The sequence below is a fragment of the Mus caroli genome, chromosome 3, assembly GCF_900094665.2.
Source record: "Mus caroli chromosome 3, CAROLI_EIJ_v1.1, whole genome shotgun sequence".
Lineage (NCBI taxonomy): Eukaryota > Metazoa > Chordata > Mammalia > Rodentia > Muridae > Mus > Mus caroli.
Window position 1 is genome coordinate 44,476,475 of NC_034572.1, and position 18,477 is coordinate 44,494,951.

The window sequence follows — 18,477 nt, forward strand, 5'->3', positions numbered from 1 at the left end:
TGTGTGTCTGTGCATGTGTGTGAGCATACATGTATGCCTGTGTGTGTATCTGTGTATGCACACATGTAGTATGCCTGTGTGTGTGCATGTGTGTATCTGTGTGTGTAATGCATCTGCATATGTATGCCCATCTGTGTGTTTGTATGTGTGTCTGTGTCTGTGCATGTGTGTGAGCATACATGTATGCCTGTGTGTGTGTCTTTGTGCATGTAGGTATGTATGTGTGTGCACATGCATATATCTGTGTGTGTGTGATTCGGTTCCCGTACCTTGTTAATTTACTGGGCTGTAAATGTCAATGACTAACGGTGAAAACTGCTTTCTAAAACATTTTTTTGTGCATTTCCAGATCACAGCTGGCTGAAATGAAGGAGTTAGTGGATTTATTTTGAATACAGAAGTAAAAAGAAAACATGATCAGATTTGGTCATGAAGAGGTATGGGGACCAGCATGCAGTCTTTCTCCTGTGTTAGACTTTTAATTCTCCTTCCTGGCTGCTGGTGTTATGTGTGACTGTGTAGTGCTCCAGCCTCACAGCCACAGGCAACGAACCAGAGACAGTGGCTGCTCCAAGCCTATCCTTTAGGTCTGACAGGCATGAAAGCTCAGATGTGAACAACTCATGCCAGGACTTCGTGGCACATAGGGCATCTTCCCCAATGCCCACATTTCTACTTCCCAAGCTCCTCTTCTCCAGATGCCCTCATACTTGATAATACTAATTCATTTTTTTCACTGCTGTCAATCAAGCACTGGGCTTTGTACATACTAGGCGGTGCTCTACCACTGAACTACACTCCCAACCCCTTTACATTTTTTTAAATTTTTTTGTATTTCATACATATTGCTATCTTTTTAAAAATGAATTTGACATATATGGTTACATACTAAATATATATATATATATATATATACACATATATAACATTATATATACATATATATAATTATAATTCGTTATCTGTTAAATGATTAAATAACAAATTTGATCAGAATTTAGTTTCTTGAAGTAAGTGTCTGCATCATTTGCTATATCCTCAATGCCTAGCACTGTCTCAGACACAAAATATTTGCTCACTACTGGTCAAATGAAAAAGGAATGGCATACTAACCTTTTAATACCTTAAAGTGTTGCTCCCCTGCCCAATAGAACCACACCTCCATTGCTCACGTAAATGACATTAAATATCATAGGCTCTTATGTTAAATAGTCACTTTTTTTATTGGCAGTTCAGGTAACAAGAACTGAAACTCTTGTCAACACAGGGCTCCTCTCCTGAGGAAGACAGAGATGGCTTCCCCTGATTTCTCTGGGTGTCAGCTCACACAACCACACACCTCCATGCATTCCTGATACCTAGCCCAATACTTCACAGTGTCTGAGCTCTGTGTCCATTACTAGAAGAAGAATTTATCAGGGAGGCTCAGAAGTTCCCTAGGAATACACAGCTTCATATACATCGGCCTCACCCTGGCCCCATTGTTCCTCTCTTCCCTCCCCAGCAAGACGGAAGGGCAAAAGGCATTATGCTTAATTTTCCATACCCTCAACTTCGCAAAGCCTCATGCTCCAACCCCCCAAAGCAAGTTTGTGTCTTAGTGACTTCCATAAGAGTGAAATATTTATCTTATTTACCTAGCAGCACTTAAAAGTAAAGAAGTTTTACATTAAACTCTGGAAGTTCAGGATGCCTTAAAATAGCTTATATTCTAAAATAGCAGCAAGTGAGAGGCTCTCAGTCTACGATATCTTGTTCCCAGCTTCCCTGCCACTTTGCATCATGCTTACCCTGTGATTTGCCTGACTGTGGGGTACACAAAATGTGAACTATTTCCTACTCTTGTGGCTGTCCCTGTGTTGATTCTCCTGTCTATAAAGGTGATGCTATCTGCTCATTGTAGTTGTGTATATCCTGATGCTGATCCAAAGTCTAACCAAAGATGTACCCAGCCTGGGGAAAGGGGAGAAAGGGACATTGTGCTTCCTGTGTAGGTTAAAGAGACCATTCTAAGGAAAGGAAAGACAGGGGTGATGGTTTTCCCCCAAAGAATCCAGAAAAGAGCATTGCCAGGGCAAGCCTTGAACAGCAATTCTAGGGAAGCAATGGAGAACTGGCCTTCCACAAGGTGTCTGTCAAGATTGCAGAAGTTGTTTTCTGTGATCTAAAAGAATGAGCCCTAAAAGTTCACTAATATTGCAATTTCCTGCTCACAGTGAACTCGAGTGATATTTGATCATGCCTCTGAGTAAAAAAATTTGTACCAGATATCTCAAATGTGTCCCTACAGAGCCACACTCCTCTGACCTTAAAACTGACCTCTGTCGACTTGTGGATAACTGCAGTAGGTACCTGAGTCCTACCTTCCAGCTAGGTCCAGTCACTGGGGAGCTGGGTGCTTCTTTGAAGAAAGGAAGGGGCTTCTTTGATGCAAGGTCATGTCAAGTTCATCACCTCTGCACATCTAAAAGTTATTACGTTTCCCAAAGAGACTAAAGCCACAGTGCTCCATGCCATCCCAACACTCTGCAGCCAGAGGGGTCTGATGGCTTTGCTTTTGGCAGCCCCAGATCCTGACAGCATCCCCTATGGTTGTCTCATAGCACACCTTTTTAAATAGATCTTTTAAATTAATGGAGAATTCCTTGCTGGCTTAACCTATTTCAAGCATACCATCTGCTTCCTGTGGGGACTCTGACTGAAACAGCCCCAGCAGAGTAAAACAGCTCACAGTGGTCCCTTAAGACAAGCAGCATTGTGATGATAAGTCATCAAGGAGCCACAGATCTAGGAGTGTGCTTGCACAGAGTGGAGGTTTAAGGCATACTGGCATTGAACCAGTTAGTATTTGAAATTTGGGATTCCACTCAATAAGAAAACTTAAGGAGTGCTTGTAAACTAAGACATAAAAATAAGTGAAGGAAGCAGAAAAGGAGGAGAGAGAGAGAGAGATCCTAAAACTACAAAGGAAAACTGTTAAGTTACAGGGAAATATAACACACTGAATCTGAGTCTTTGAATAGGTTAGGGCCAGGCATGCTCTTGGTTTGGCCAGTAAAAGGCTTTTATGCAGCAGTTGTACTCTTATAATGTAACATGGATGTCAAGGAATTGCGTTACTGGGGCACAGAGCCTCACACACAGCTCACCAGGTTGTGCACTCTTTAGAGCCTTGAGGGATGCATACTGTTTGTGACCCCAGGACACGATCCGGTTGGATTCATACACAGCTTGGAATGGGGACAAAAGAAGAACTGGGTACAAAGCCCACACGGACCTGGGACTCATGCTCCTGCCTCAGCTTCCTGAGGGATAGGGTTACAGGTGTGTACCTGACACCTGGCTTAGGGTCTGCTCTGCCCCTGTTGTATTATTCCTCAGGTACTAAAGCTAAGCTAGTTTCTGGATTCTTCTCAAAGTTAGCATGTCATTAACATAGATGTCTCGTGTTAATGACACATAGGGTGTCATTAACAATCACCCTAGAGGACACCATCTTCTGGCTTTTGTCCTATCCACTCCTTTTTCCAGATGATGACCTAATTCTACCGCAATCTCCTATCCAAATGTCTATTCAAGCAAAAAACAACACACACTCAATAAGGATGCTTAATCTGGGCCTCTCAAACTAGCCTAAAATTTAACCCTTACAATGTCTTACCAGTTCCTCCTTAGTTCAAGAATCCAGTAAAATGTTCAGCCCATAATGATTCCCTGTTGCATGAGAACTATGGTTCTGCCTCTTACAGACTATCATGTAACAGGAGTAAGAATGTGTCAGTGGCTAGTACTTATCTGCATAAGAAGAGGGCACACCTGAGAGGCTGGCTGTGTTGGAAGAATGTTCTATTTCAGATACGAACTCTAATCACCCATGAACATTCTGACTACACACAGGCTCCTTGCAATTTCTTAACTATATCGTCTATTCCAATGAAAACTCTTTCTGTGGTTGTTTGGGGTTTGCTGTTGTTTTGTTTGTTTGTTTGTTTTGTTTTGTTTTATGGTGCCTCTGGAGACAGAACCGAGGGCTCTGTGTGTGTCTCGCAAGCACTCTATCACTGAGTTAGGCCCTTTGCAGTTTACAGAAATTTTCAATGACCTTTAAAATGTCAAGATAAAGGCCTGGGTACTCACCCACTGTGCCACTGTAGACACAGCTTTCCAGAACTGAGACCCAGTAGAAGACAGTGAGGTCATGGAGAACATGTCCTTGATGGGTCTATTAGAACCCCGAAACCACAGACTACACCCTACCTCTCCTTCCTGGATCCCATAAACACTTCCTCTCCTACACACACACTCTCACATGATGGACTGTCCTGCCACAGGGATAAAGTATCAAGGTCAAGCCACTGACTTGACTGAAACCTATGAACCTGTGAGCCTAAATAAGCGATTTGTCTGATAAGCTGTTTATCTCAAATACTTTGTCACCAAGCTGGCTCTCCGGCTAAGCCACACCTGCAGCCCACAAATGACTCATTTTATAATGCTATTTAAAAATCACCCAAACATATGCAATGAAATATCTCCCTTGCCAATGCTTTTCGTCTGGATTACAATAGCGTTAGCCACTATCATCAAGATTTGTAATGTGTTACTCTACACTTTTAAAGTGTATACAAGGAAATAAAGGTGTAGATTCTCCCTCGCCACGTTTTTACACAAAGGCACTCCCAAAGGGACATGGTGCATACACAGTGTTCTCTGCCTTTTATTTCAGCCTCACAATAAATCTCGGAGATCTCTTCTTATCAGTTCGTGTGGCCCCTCCATCCTTTCTTACCGCTCCATTGTAGTCCGTTAAATGGATGTGCCACACTTTATTTAACCATTGACAGGCGCTTGAGTTGTTTCTAATCTTTTGCTTCATAGCACTCTATTGAGCTGCTCCTAGCTAATAACAAGAGAGAGGAAAGGAAGAGACGGAAGAGAGAGATGAAATCACAAGTGAGAAAGTGCTGTCTGTGGTACAAAGGCCTAAGCTCCTGGGGGGTGGGGAAGGCTGGGCAGAGTGAGGGACAGTGACAGCAGAGATCAACCATCTCTCCAGGGCCCTAATGGTTTTCTTTGAAGGGTTACCTATTCAGACTAAAGCAGATTGGGAAACAGTGCCTTTTCACTAGAAAGGTTGGGTCATCTGCATGAACTAGATATAAAGAGGTTTCTAGAAATATGACTAAAACACTGGGGTCTCCCACACCCCTGCTAGAGACAAGACCTAGTCAGATGTTTTAGTTCCAGGAGTAAAATGTTAACAGTTTCCAACCCACCACTTTCTCCAAAGCAAACCGGCACAGTTGCTGCTCTGAGGGCCAGCAGAGGCTGAGTCCCAGAGCCCCTGCCCACCAAATGCCAAGCCTGATTTGTAATCCTCCCTCCACTCTCATCTCTCCAGGGCTAAAATGCCCAGCTGCCTCTTTCTAACCAAAATTTATTTTTATCAAGGAAACACCATGTTTGGGCAGCTCTAAAGAAAGCAGGCCTGAGTTGCAGAGACAAAACGATTGTTCTCATTTGCACAACTGTTTCAAGAGAAAATGAGATTACGGCATCAAGGGGAAATGTAAGAATCTTTCCCCAGGCAAGAAGAATTGGCTTCCTCTGTTCCAGGATGAAGGTAGGGGAGAATTTACTGATTCCCCTAGCTAGGGCCTAATAAAGCCAAACAATTGGCATGGACATGTGCCCATGAACCCAAAAATTCTCTGTGCTGTGGTTTATGCAAACGTTTTAATTCATAATTAAAAGGTAACTAGGATCATTTTAATGACCTTTTCCTCCTGTTAGCCTGTCTCTGCCTCAGAACCCTGTCACATCAATTTGGGGTGTTAATACATCAATTTCAATGATTTTTATTATCTTAAGAATAACTTTGCTTCTGTAGAGGCTGCCTTGGGGAGTCCAGTCTCCAAGGAGGAAGCTATCTAACAGTCGGTCCATTCTCATCTCCCAGTTACTGACACGCAGTAAAAGGAACATTCACTTTTAATAATAGGGCTCTCTTTCATGCAAGAAAAGTAGAGGATTTCTAAAAATAAATAATTCATGCTCCTCCAAGCTCCCAGAGAATAAATTTGTTCCTTTTCTGTTTTGTTTTTCTTCAAGATATGACATCTTAGAAAGAAGGGGCTGGGAGTGGTGGCGGGGGGGGGGCAGAGCACTTTCTGCTTCTGTGGATAGAAACATGCAGTGTGCTTCATTCCCTGGTGCAACAAAACCTCAAGATCAACAGACAAGAGCTGAAAACCTTTTCCCAACAGACAGACAGTGCCATCTAAATGTTCTNTCCAAAGACAGCACTTCACAGACAGGCGCACAAAGGCATGTCAGTTTTCCCTTTCTGTGTGTGCACATCCCTTTTCAAAAGGAAAGAGAATAAAAAGGAAAACAACTCCATAGCCCATTCCAGACTGCAGCTAATTACACTGTGCTGACCACGTGACCAACAGGTTGGAGTTGTGCTGTGTTTTCAGTTTCACGGTTTTTAATGTGTTTTGATTCCTTTGTCATTAAAAGAGCGTGGGGTTTTCCAAAATACCATCCACTGATACTTCTCAAACTTCAATGCATCTACAAATAACAAACAAAAAAATTTTAACTAAATATAGTTTTCTGGTCAATACCTACCAGAATTCCTATTGACTTTGTCTGGGGTAGGGTCCAGGTAACTCTGGTCCACAAAAACTCTGTTTGGGAACCACTCATATAATTCTAATGAAATATAGTGTGACGATAAATACATATAACAATTTCCTCCCTGATACAATAACATTGGCTGTTCCTGAAAATTGACTTTGGGTCCCTATGTGCCCTTCAATGGATTGTTCTTTTGAAGGAAATTGTATATTTGGGTTTGGGGAGTGATGCTATGGGCTATAATTCCTGATCAAACTGAAGCAGAAGTAGAGAAATATCATAACATCCAAGCTCCTGAGATATTGATTCAAAGCTTGGGGAAGGAGGGGCAAGCAACAGGTTCATCCCAAGCTGGTGGAAGCTGTGTGCTCCTTTCCAGCAGATACAATGGGAGAGAGGAGGAGCAAGGGGGAGAGGGAGGGGAAGAGGAGGAGGCAGCACCACAACACAAACTGTATACAGTTCTGATGGTCATAGAGCCTGGACCAGAACCCAGAGCCATCACAGTTCTCTGTGTTCCTAGGTCCCAGAGTCAACAACTTTTGTTTTTTAAGGCAAAATAAAGCCTCACAGCTAGTCATTTCACAAAACACATGGAAATGGGTACTTTTAGATTCTAAAGTATAAGAATTTGAGGCTAGAGAGATGGCTCAGTAGTTAAGAGTGTGTACTGCTCTTTGCAGAAGACCCAAGTTTGGTTTCCATCAACCCTGATGTACATTTCACTCTTGCAAGGCATATTCTGGATTCCAAGGGCACTGCACTCACTCACATGCACAAACCCCTACACACACACACACACTTAATAAAAAGAGTAAAAATGAAGAAGAAACATGGTAGGACTAGCTTAGGGAAGAGTTGGAGATTTCTAATTTGAGTCTTAATAGAATCTTCCAGAAATATATCTGAAGCCCTTGGATTGCCCATTCCTTAGTTTTCTGAAAACCATGTAGAGCACCTTGATATGACTTTGCGATGATTACCCACGGAGGTCCCTGGCATGACACACAGCAGTTCCCCAGCAGCAGAAGGAGGTCAAAGCAGAGGCAGAATTCCTATGCAGATACTTTGCTCATCCTACTTTGTCTATCTGACTGTACAATCGGAGGAATGGTGAGATCATGTCTACAGAGGCAACAGGAGACTGCAAAGGATGGTATTATAATAATGCACTGCATTCCTTCATCAGCTTAACATGGAGTATACCCACCTAATCTGTTTATTTAAATGTGCTAGAAGACTCAAAAAAAAAAAAACTATTTCAGAAGACAGCATCCATATAAAGCATGTGTTGAGTATCCTTTCTCCAGAATGCACAGGAGCAGAGGTGTTTGGAATATTTGTGTACATATAATGAGATGTATGAGAGATAGAACCCAAGTCTAAATGTGAAACTCACTTATGGTTTATAGACACCTTTGATGCAGAGCCTGGAGATGATTTTGTACAATATTTTTGACTTCTTTGTATTTTAACACCTCTTAGCATGCAAGATCAAGTGTGGAAAGCTCCAATTGCAGCAAGCAGTCAGTATTCAATAAAACATTTGTTTTGGTTTTTGTTGTTGGTTTGGTTTTTTTTCCAGCATGCATGACTTTAGGTTTACAGATCAGGAATGTTCAACCTATGTAACATAGAAACAATTAACAACAAACGAAGTCATTAGCAACAAATGAAAAAAATCAAAGACTTTTGAAGGACTCAGAAAAGGAAAACTGGGTAAGTCAGAAATAGCAGTTGGAAGGAAAGACAGAGGCTGGGGATGCACCTCAGTCAACAGAGTGCTTCGCTACACAAGTACAGCACAACCCCTGCATTCAATCCACAGGGTCATGCAAACTGAATTCGGTGTTTGTGGTTTGAATGAGAATGGCCCCCATAGGCTAGTAGATTTTGTTCAATACTTGGTCACCAGAGAATGACATTATTTGAAAGGATGAAGAAATTTGGTCTTGCTGAAGGAAGTGTGCCACTGGGGGTGGGCATAAAGGTTTCAAAAAGTCCATTCCAAGCCCAGACTCTGTCTTCCTGATGCCTTTGAATTCAGGTATAGAACTCATTCTCCCCGCCATGATGACAATAGACTAAACTTCTGAAACTCAAAGACAGCCCCAATTAAATGCTTTCTTTTATAAGAGTTGTCATGGTCATGGTGTCTCTTCACAGTAATGTAACACTGACTAAGACCATGGTGCATGCTTATAATCCCAGAGTTTAAGATGAGAAGACAGAACCTCAGAAGTTCATGGTTGTCCTTGGCTGGACTACAAGACACCCAGAAGGTCTACAGAGATGGCTCAGTGGATAAGAGGAGGTCGTGTTCTGGCTAAGGGCCCAAATTCAGTTCTTATCATCCTCTTCAGCCAGCTTGTACCCACCTGTAACTCCACTTCAAGGGCCCCTTTGGCCTCAGCAGCTGTCTTTACTCCTGTAAACAGATCATCACACAGGCAGATACAGAAATACACACACACTCACGTGCACATGCACATATGCATACATTCACACACACACACACACACACACACACACACACACAGATGGGGGAGGGAGAGGAGAGAACTACAAGTAAAATAAATCTTAAAACAATTATTAAGTTAAGAGAAAGGAAGAGCTAAAGGAAGGCTGGGTGGTGGAAGACCATCTTTACTGTATTCAGTTGCCTCTTGCTAGGTAAGAAACTAAACATGAAGTTTACTTATTTAAAGTGGTGATTTGCTGGTGCTTTAGTAAAAGACCACTTTCTGTATGGCACTCCCTGGCTTCACTCTTAAGTTTAGAACTGCAACTGGGGTACGCTGAACACATGGGATAACCAGTGCCGGGGTCTTTCTCCACCTGTCCCTCATCCTTCAACAGGCAAGGCTCTGAAGGATCAAAGCAAATACCTCAAAGCTTCTTAAAGCCCTGGCTGAGACCTCATGGTAAAACGTCTACTTCATTGCGTCAATCAAAAGAAGCCATGGGCCTGCCTGGAGGCAGACAAGCAGCAAATGCATACACCCTTGTCACAAGGGGGCTTGCAAATAATTTGTGATCATTTTAACCAAGCACAAACACTATCCAGGAACCAGTGCAACACACAATGTTAACTTCTTTTTAATTAGAAAAGAGACTGCTTCGTTATGACTATTGACCTGAATGTTAATATCTATATGCATATATATGCAAATTCATATAAAAATCAATTAAGACATTGGTCCCACTGGATTTATTTAAAAGGGAAAGAAGATTTTTAAAACTGTGTTTCAGTAACATAAAGTGGGTTGTGATATGAGATAATAAAAATTTTTCGAAATGTTTTCCATCTGTCTCAGTACCTTAAAGAGGAAGAAACAGAAGCAAGCATGCCTGGAGCGTAACAGACTCAGAGACATGTGTCTGAACTCTACCATGCCGGGAGCTTACTTCGTGATGCTCTAAAGGATAGAGCTTTCCATAAAAGAAGGTGTAGGAGAGCGTGCCAGCTGAATGGAGCAGCCTTTCTGGGCTTAACACTACACGAACACCATGCACATGTAAGCATGGACAAGCCATATATGGGCATGTAAATGTACACTCACAAAGAGAGAAAGAAGACTCAGAAACCTTTATGAAAGTTGAGGAAATCATAACTCATGAAAGAATTTACTTGCAGCTGTGTTCTATGGCTTTTATTTCCAAAACTAATTATTCAAGTAAATACTTATAACTCTAAATCTTTTCTTCCATTATAGTAGAACCCTTTAATAGTCCACTTACGCCGAACACAAAGGGCTCCCTTCCAAAGAATTACTCAACAAGAACACTTAAAAGCAGTAACTCTAAATTTGATTGTCCCACCATGACTATGTCATAAAAACAAAATTATACAATTCTCAAAATAAAAGAGACTAAGTCAAAAAAAGAGGGGGGGGTCTAAGTCTAGTGTGGTTTTAATGTGTACTATTGTATCTTGTGCTCATGAAAGACTGCTTTCAAAGATTGTTAAATCACTGCCTGTTGGTGTTTATTTGTATTTAGTATCTATTTAAGAACACTGAAGGATAAACTTATCATGGAAATTTCTGCTTTCCAAAGCTGAGCAATAAATTGATGGGAGACTCGCTACTATGTACTTGTCAATAGACGACAGATTAACAGATGGGAGCTCAGATAATGGAGAAACTCGACCAGAGACAAAATGTTCATACAAAAGCAAGAAAAACTTTTCCACTTCTAGACATGCACTGTGCAGGCTGGAATGTTTTAAATCAAACCAAGATAACAGGTATTTCTTCTCGCAGTTATGATGAGGTGTTGGGAAACTGATTTACTCTCGGATTTGAAACAATGGGGTGGGAAGAGAAACAGAAAAGTACATGAAAAAAAATAAGACACATCATGAAGTAATGCATGAGTCTAGGGATAAAGAAAATAAAAGAAGCCCTCAGTACCTCACCTAACAGACAAAAGAGCAAATCCAGTCATGGAGGAGGCCCCAGGAAGAAATCTGTATTGAGGAATGGATGGACCTCAGAGTCCAAGGAAAGATGAACTGCTAAAGTCTGTGAGCCAGGACCCCTAACAATATCAGAAGACCACATCGCTTGAATTTTCCAAATAGAATTGGCCACCTATGGGTAAGAAAACTATTTGAGGCTAAAGAAAAATAAAATAAAATCCTCAAGGAATCCAAGAAAACATCCCTCAGGACTCAGATGAGCACTAATGTCTTCACAACAGCAAGCAGAATGTCACTAAAGCATGAGCTGTACAAGGAGAATCTTGAAGGATTGCTTAAGAGATGGGGGGAGTTTAAACACAGCTCTGGTTCTGTCTAACAAGGCTCAGACACACGGGAGAAGAGCAACCTCTGTTCAAATGATTTAACTGCACTTTTCTTAAACAGACAGACAGACAGACAGACAGAGTATTTATAACATTTTCCAAGTTATCCAGAACCAACATGGTAAATCATAATGTCCCCCATTTATTAAAAAATTTACTAAACATGATCCTCCTTGTGTACACAACCCGTTGCTGGAATGGGTTGCAATAAAGAGCCAGAGAACAGTTCTTTCCAGTTACAGTGCTGTCTCAGGCCTTGTGCTGGTTCTTCAAGCCATTCAGGGTGCCTCAGGGCACCCAGTCTCTAGAGTTCACACAATCCAAGCTTTCATGTTCATCTGTACCAAGCTAGAGGACAAGGAGAATATGATTAAGCAAGGCCAACCCAAGATCTACAAGATCCACCTCTCAAACTAATGGGGTTTACTTAGATTAATGCAAATAAATCTGAAAGCAAATAAATCTGAAAGCATGGGGCTTAGAAATGACCCAACTCAGGTGACTGTGTTGACTTATACATAACCAATCATAACCTCCTGGACACAAGGCAGGAACTTTGCTGGTAGTGCCTCACGGTGCTTAGCCCGCCCCTTAGTCATTATCATTTGTATAAAATAAGAAAATTTACCGGGGACTAGAAAAGAAGACCTGATTTGGTGATTTGAATGAGAATTATTCCCACAGATTCATATATTTGAATATCTGGCTCCCATTTGGTTGAACTGTTTAGGAAGGATTAGGAGGTAAGAGCTTATTGGAGGAGATGATATCACTGGGGATGGGCTTTGAGCTTTCAAAAGCCCAGAACAGGGCCTGTCTCAGTCTCTTTCTTTCTCCTGCCTTTGGACTTAGGTGGTAACTTCAAATACTGTCCCACCACTATGTCTACTGCTCATCATCATAATAGGCATGGACTAACTCTATGAAACTGTAATAAATCTCCCAATTAAATGGTTTCTTTTCTAAATAGCCATGACCATGGTGTCTCTTCACAGCAATAGAGCAGTAACTAAGTCAATGACCTACAATGAAAAAGAAAAACATTTAGAAAAAAAAACAACCTAGAAATAATACAGTCTGTAGGCTTGCTGACCAGCATATTAAAATTATTGTTATACGTCTACCCCATATTTCGGATAGCTAGAGGAAAACTACATATTTTCATAAAAATACAAAAATTTTATTTAAAACACAAAATAAAATCCCAGCTATAAAAATATAATGACTAAGATGAAGAAAACATCAAATACAATTAACAGCAAGTTAGACAAAGCAGAAGAAAAAGAATGCATGTAAAAATAACTAGAAAGACCACTGAATGTAATCCAGAGAGAAAGGTAACTTTGTTTTTTTTATTAGATATTTTNTTTTTTTTTTTTTTTTTTGGTTTTTCTTTTTTTGGTTTTTCGAGACAGGGTTTCTCTGTGTACCCGTGGCTGTCCTGGAACTCACTCTGTAGCCCAGGCTGGTCTCGAACTCAGAAATCCGCCTGCCTCTGCCCCCCCGAGTGCTGGGATTAAAGGCGTGTGCCACCACGCCCAGCTAGATATTTTCTTTATATACATTTCAAATGCTATCCCGAAAGTTCCCTGTACCCTCCCCCTGCCCTGCTCCCCTACCCACCCACTCCCGCTTCTTGGCCCTGGCATTCCCCTGTACTGGGGCATATAAAGTTTATAAGACCAAGTGGCCTCTCTTCCCAGTGATGGCCAACTAGGCCATCTTCTGCTACATATGCAGCTAGAGACACGAGCTCTGTGGGGGTACTGGTTAGTTCATATTGTTGTTCCACCTATAGAGTTGCAGATCCCTTCAGCTCAAAAGGTAACTTTGTAATGCATAGGACAACAATAACCTCTAAAAGGACTCTACTCAATTAGTGTACAACTGAGATGAGAAAGAAAATAGAAGAAAATTAAATAATTGCTGAATTTATTTAACACTTGATACAAATATAAATCTATAAACCCAAGAAGCTACACAAGCCCTGAACCTTAAAACATAGATGCACAAAGGTGCACTGTAGTAAATTACTTAAAGCTAGCTCTGAAGAAAAGAATCTTAAAATCATCCAGCGTATAGAGAAGTATTGTAGAGAGAAGAAAACTAAGAATGCAAGGGGCTTTCCCTTGTAAGGGGGCTTCCCATCAACAACATATAGCTAGAGCATCACAGATGAGTGTAATGAAATATTGAAAGGTGAATAGAAGGCAATCTAGAATTCCACACTCAAAGGATGAAGATGAAATAAGGAATTTTCAAAGGGCTGATGAGATAGCTCAGCAGGTAAACCATGCTTGCTGCTCTTACCCAGGACTAGAGTTCAGTTTCCCTGACCTGCATCATGCAGCTCACAGCCTCCTATAACTTCAGCTACAGGAGATCCAATGCTTTCTTCTGGCCTCTGTGAGCACCCACATGCACATTCGCTCGTATGCTCACTCACGTGTGCACATGCACACACAATTTAGTTAAGTAGTGAATTAATTAAACTTAATTAAAATCTTTCTTAAAAGATTTTTGCAAACTCATAAAGGCCTGATCTACAAGAAATATTAAAGAATGCTGCTTAGGCTGAAGGAAAAGAACAGTCAATAAGAACACAGATCTATACGAAGGATTAGTCGTTCCAGAAATCAGATGTGTATAGGGAAGTATGAAGGCTCTCGTCTTAGTTCTGAAGTGGTCTTCAATCTGCTTAAAGTGGAAACTGTAACAGTGCTTTGTAGTTTGTGACACTGGAGAACCTGACCTGCACAGAGTCCACAAGGCTAGAAATGGAAACATACGGTTTTCTATACATTCATAATAATAATACATTCAAACACGAATACATACATACATACAGTAATGTGGTATTCGTTGTTGAGAAGCAAGGTTGGTGTGCATATTGTGAACAATGCAACAAACACTGAAAATTCAAACAAAGAACAAGAGCTGGCAATCCAAATCAGAAGTCAAAGAGAAATCGACTCATCACAAACAATGTGAAAGAGAGAAAGTAAAACAGAACAAAGAGCTCATGGCACTAAAAGAAAACACATCCAAGGAGGTGGAAGATCTTAAGACAACTACATCAATAATCACATTAAATGTAAATGGCTCAAACATCCCAATCAAAAGGGAGAGATGATTCATCAACTTTTAAAAAGCAAAATCCATTAGTATTCATATTTAATCATACTTCCATGTAGTATGTAATATGTTTTAAAAAAAAACAACATGATTTTCAAAAGAACCCCAATTTAAGAATCAGGACAGAAATGGTTTAAAAGAATGGAGGATACCCAAATGCTAATAGCAGTCAAATAGCATGAACAACCTGGCAGAGTTTCATTTAAGAAGCTCTTGCAAGCTGGCGAGATGGACCAGGGGGTAAAATTCCTTGCCACCAAGCTTCACAGCCTTGAGTCCCATCCCTGAGAGCCACATGGTGGGGAAAAAAATCACTCTCATAAGTTGTCCTCCAACTTCCACACACATGGTGTATATTGTGTGTATATACACACAAACACACCCCCGCACATATGGACAATAAATAAATTAATTTTTGACACTAGAAGTTCTGGCTACTTCTTTGTTTAAAATTAATGTCTTAGATGCTTTGTCTCTTTTAATTTGAGAGCTGTCTGTGAGGATGAAGGTCACACAGTCACACCTTTGTGCTAGAAGAAGAATGAAAGCTGAAATTAGGAGATAAAAACACCTCTCTTTGTATTTTATTTCTTTTCTTTGAGTTCTTTTTTTTTTTTTCCTGTTGACTGAACAGTAAAAGAAAACAGCGGCACAATCGTGAGGTCTTTCTGCTCAGTACACCAGCCTCATCATCGATCCACCATCACCGAGTATATAAAGCAATGTTTGCTCCAGTGGCTCTGTGCTCCCCTCCAAATAAATAGATAGAGGGTTGGAAACAGATGCCTACAAAGGTAAATTTAAGAGAAAAAGAGAGAAGTTGTTTCATTTTCCCACTCTCCATCTCTCATAAGTAACATGTGGCTGGACTGGATTGTTTCATTATGCAAGATTGGCGGAATATTTTTGGTTAATTTAAAGTTTTCTCTCAAGTTATCTTTTAAGGGCATTTGTTCCTGTGCAGGGATAGGGTGACATTAAAATGGCTAAATACATAAATATTCAACAGCATGACCTTTGCCTCACTTAACTATAGTCTATTTTCTCGTGAACTAAGGCATATAAGTCCTTCTAAAATTGATAAGTGCAGAGTAAGGCCAAGGTGGGAGGATGTGAAGCAGTGTGAGGAACCAGATGTGGTCCAACTGGGAGTAAAAGTGGAATGGAGTACAAGATCTGTGCATGTCCGAGTTTGGATGAAGAGAAATTGAGAGTGGACAAGGGAAGGAATCCCAGCACCTGGACATCAGGTACAAAATAATAGTAATAGGAGTAGTAGTAATAATAATAATAATACAAGAAAAGGTGACCAGGGAGTGATATGTCCATTGAGTGAATCCAGTTTGCAATTGTGGCTAGACAAAAAGATAAAAGAAGACATTCAATTTCAGGGCCAGTTTTGGCAGTAAAGTGGCAGGAAGTGTAGAAGCTGGGGAGACAAGTTCAGAGAGCTGCGGGGTCCAAGTGGTCCTCAAGGACACCCCAAGCAAGCAAACCTGTCTGGCATCCAATAGAGACTGAAAGGCTCCCACCCCTCTCTAGAACTGCGAACTCTGGAACAGGCAGTTACCCATCTTCAGCCCTAGACTGAGGTGCTGCACGTCTCATGAATATCTAGATGAATATCTAGAAAGAACACCAACAGCACAGATGATGAAGGGGAAAGCAGTCAGAAGAAACTTTTAAAAATCCGGTGGTGCATACCTTTCATCCCAGCATCCCTGAGACAGAAGTAGAGGCAAGAGAATCTCTATGAGTATGAGTTCAGCCTGGTCTACTTAGTGAGTTCCAGGACAGCTACACAGTGAAACCCTGTCTCATAAAAAAAAAAATATTTTTAAATAAAAGAAAGGAAAAGAAACTGATTCTCAGGCTTACGTGAACCCATAAACCAATATTCTAATCTCTATTTTTTTTAAACTTTTTATTGTGAATTTCCCATCATGCACCCCAATCTCACTCATCTCCCTCCCTTCATACCCACCCTCCCTTCATACCCACCCTCCCTTCATACCCACCCTCCCTTCATACCCACCCTCCCTTCATACCCACCCTCCCTTCATACCCACCCTCCACCCTTACTACCTCCCCTACAACAGAGAAAAAAATCTCATGGTAGAAGCTGTAATGTGTCACAGTGTGTCCCACAGTATACAGTTTTCAGGGCCACCTCTCCTGTACTCACACCCTCAGGGCTGGCTCTCCCACACCACATCACCAGGGTCAACTCTACTGTGCTGCCCAGCTGAGGTTCAAGGCCTGATCTCTCAAGTGCTGTAGCAGATAAGGGGACAGGGACAACACTCCTGCTCTTTTGACCCCATTGGGCCAGCTCTCTTGCCCACTGCAGGTGGAAGGGCAGAAGAAAGGGAAGGGGATCTGTCCTTTGTCCATGCCACCTCAGCATAGATAAGAGGAAAGGCCAACACTCCCATGTTCACACCCTCTAGTCCAGCTCGCCCATGCCCCCACCACCAGAGTAAAGTCTAATGTGCTTCCCAGGCAAGGTGCAGGGCCTGGTCTCCCAAGTGCTGTACAGGCTGAGGGAGAAGGTATCTCTTCTTGCCAACACACAAGAGACAAGTAGCATGGCCAGCTCTCCCCCAACTCATACCCTTGGGCCTGGCTCACTCACCCACAACTCTCACAGTGTGCAGGGTCTGTTTCTGGAGTACTAATATAGCTGGTTAGGAACAGGAACAGCTCTCCTGCTTTCACATCCATGGGGCCAGCTCTCCCAGAATGCCCTGGAGAGGGGTGGGGCCAGTTCTGTACAGCTCTCAGACACCAACATGTCCCCAGGGCAGCAGACCAAACCAGAGTTATCTACCTGGCCTTTGAAAGTAACAGAGCCCTGCAGCTGCAGGGCCAAAAGCCTAGTCATGTCCTCTGGGGGCATCAGCAGCTCCGCAGGTCAGGCTGTTTCTCACTACCCGCAAGTCTCTAGTTCTATCTCTCTTCATTGTGCCCACATCCTCTGTTTCTCATTCTCTTTAGTTTCTTCACCTCTTACTTACCCTCTTAGTGGTGCCCAGAATCTCTGAGTGTCTCAGGTCATCTCGGGAATGGCCTCACTCGTGCATTATGGCCCTGAGCAAAGATCATCTAAGACATGGTCAGCACCCCCAGACTTGCTTGGTGGTGGCATGGTTGTCTCAGGCTCACTTTTTTCAGGAAGTGTTAGGCTCCTAATCATTTGCCAGATATTCACCGGTCAGAACACTGAGTGTAGACATAGCTTCTCTTCTCTGCCACCGACTGATGTATGTGTGACACAGCAGCCATACCTCTAACGCCTCTAGGGGTGGGGCTAATCTCCATTCTATACATGAGAACAAGGCTCAAATCCTTGTACCCAGGGATGTATAAACAAGAGCTTGTCTAACATCAAAACCCAACTTGGTTTCCCTAAACCACAGCATTAGGATCCCTGGAGGCTCCTAAAGAGTATTTACAGAAACTAGATGGGCAGTGGAAGCTATTCAGAGGGTTCAAATGAGACTTCATGGGCTAGGGACTTCAGGCTTCTCCAAGCACAAAGGGCAGGAAGGCATCTGTAGAATCAAGGTGAGCTACACGGAAGGCAAAGCCGGTGGGATAGAAGGTTTGCTAGTACAGGGTCACCAAACCTGGAGGCTCACTGGAGATAAACAACCTTTGCAGATCTCATTCCCACACCTGAGTCCCAATATATCAACTCCTTCTGTCAGCCTAGTGAGAACCTAAAAAATCAAGTACATCCTTGAATAATCCCTGATGATAGCAACAGCTGCTAAGTGTTTACTATACTTGATATCTTTAACAAACAGAAAATGTATCACCATAGACTTTACAGCTAGAGGTATATGTAGTCTCAAAACATTTAAAGATGAGAAGACTGAGGCTCCAAGT

At 41.9% G+C, this 18,477-nt stretch overlaps 1 non-coding gene across 1 annotated transcript; it reads right to left on the reverse strand.

The window, feature by feature from the left end:
- Positions 1-17,762: 17,762 nt before the first annotated feature.
- LOC115030771 lies at positions 17,763-17,895 on the reverse strand. The gene has a single exon (XR_003836363.1). It is a non-coding gene; the product is annotated as a small nucleolar RNA SNORA17 (small nucleolar RNA).
- Positions 17,896-18,477: the final 582 nt, after the last annotated feature.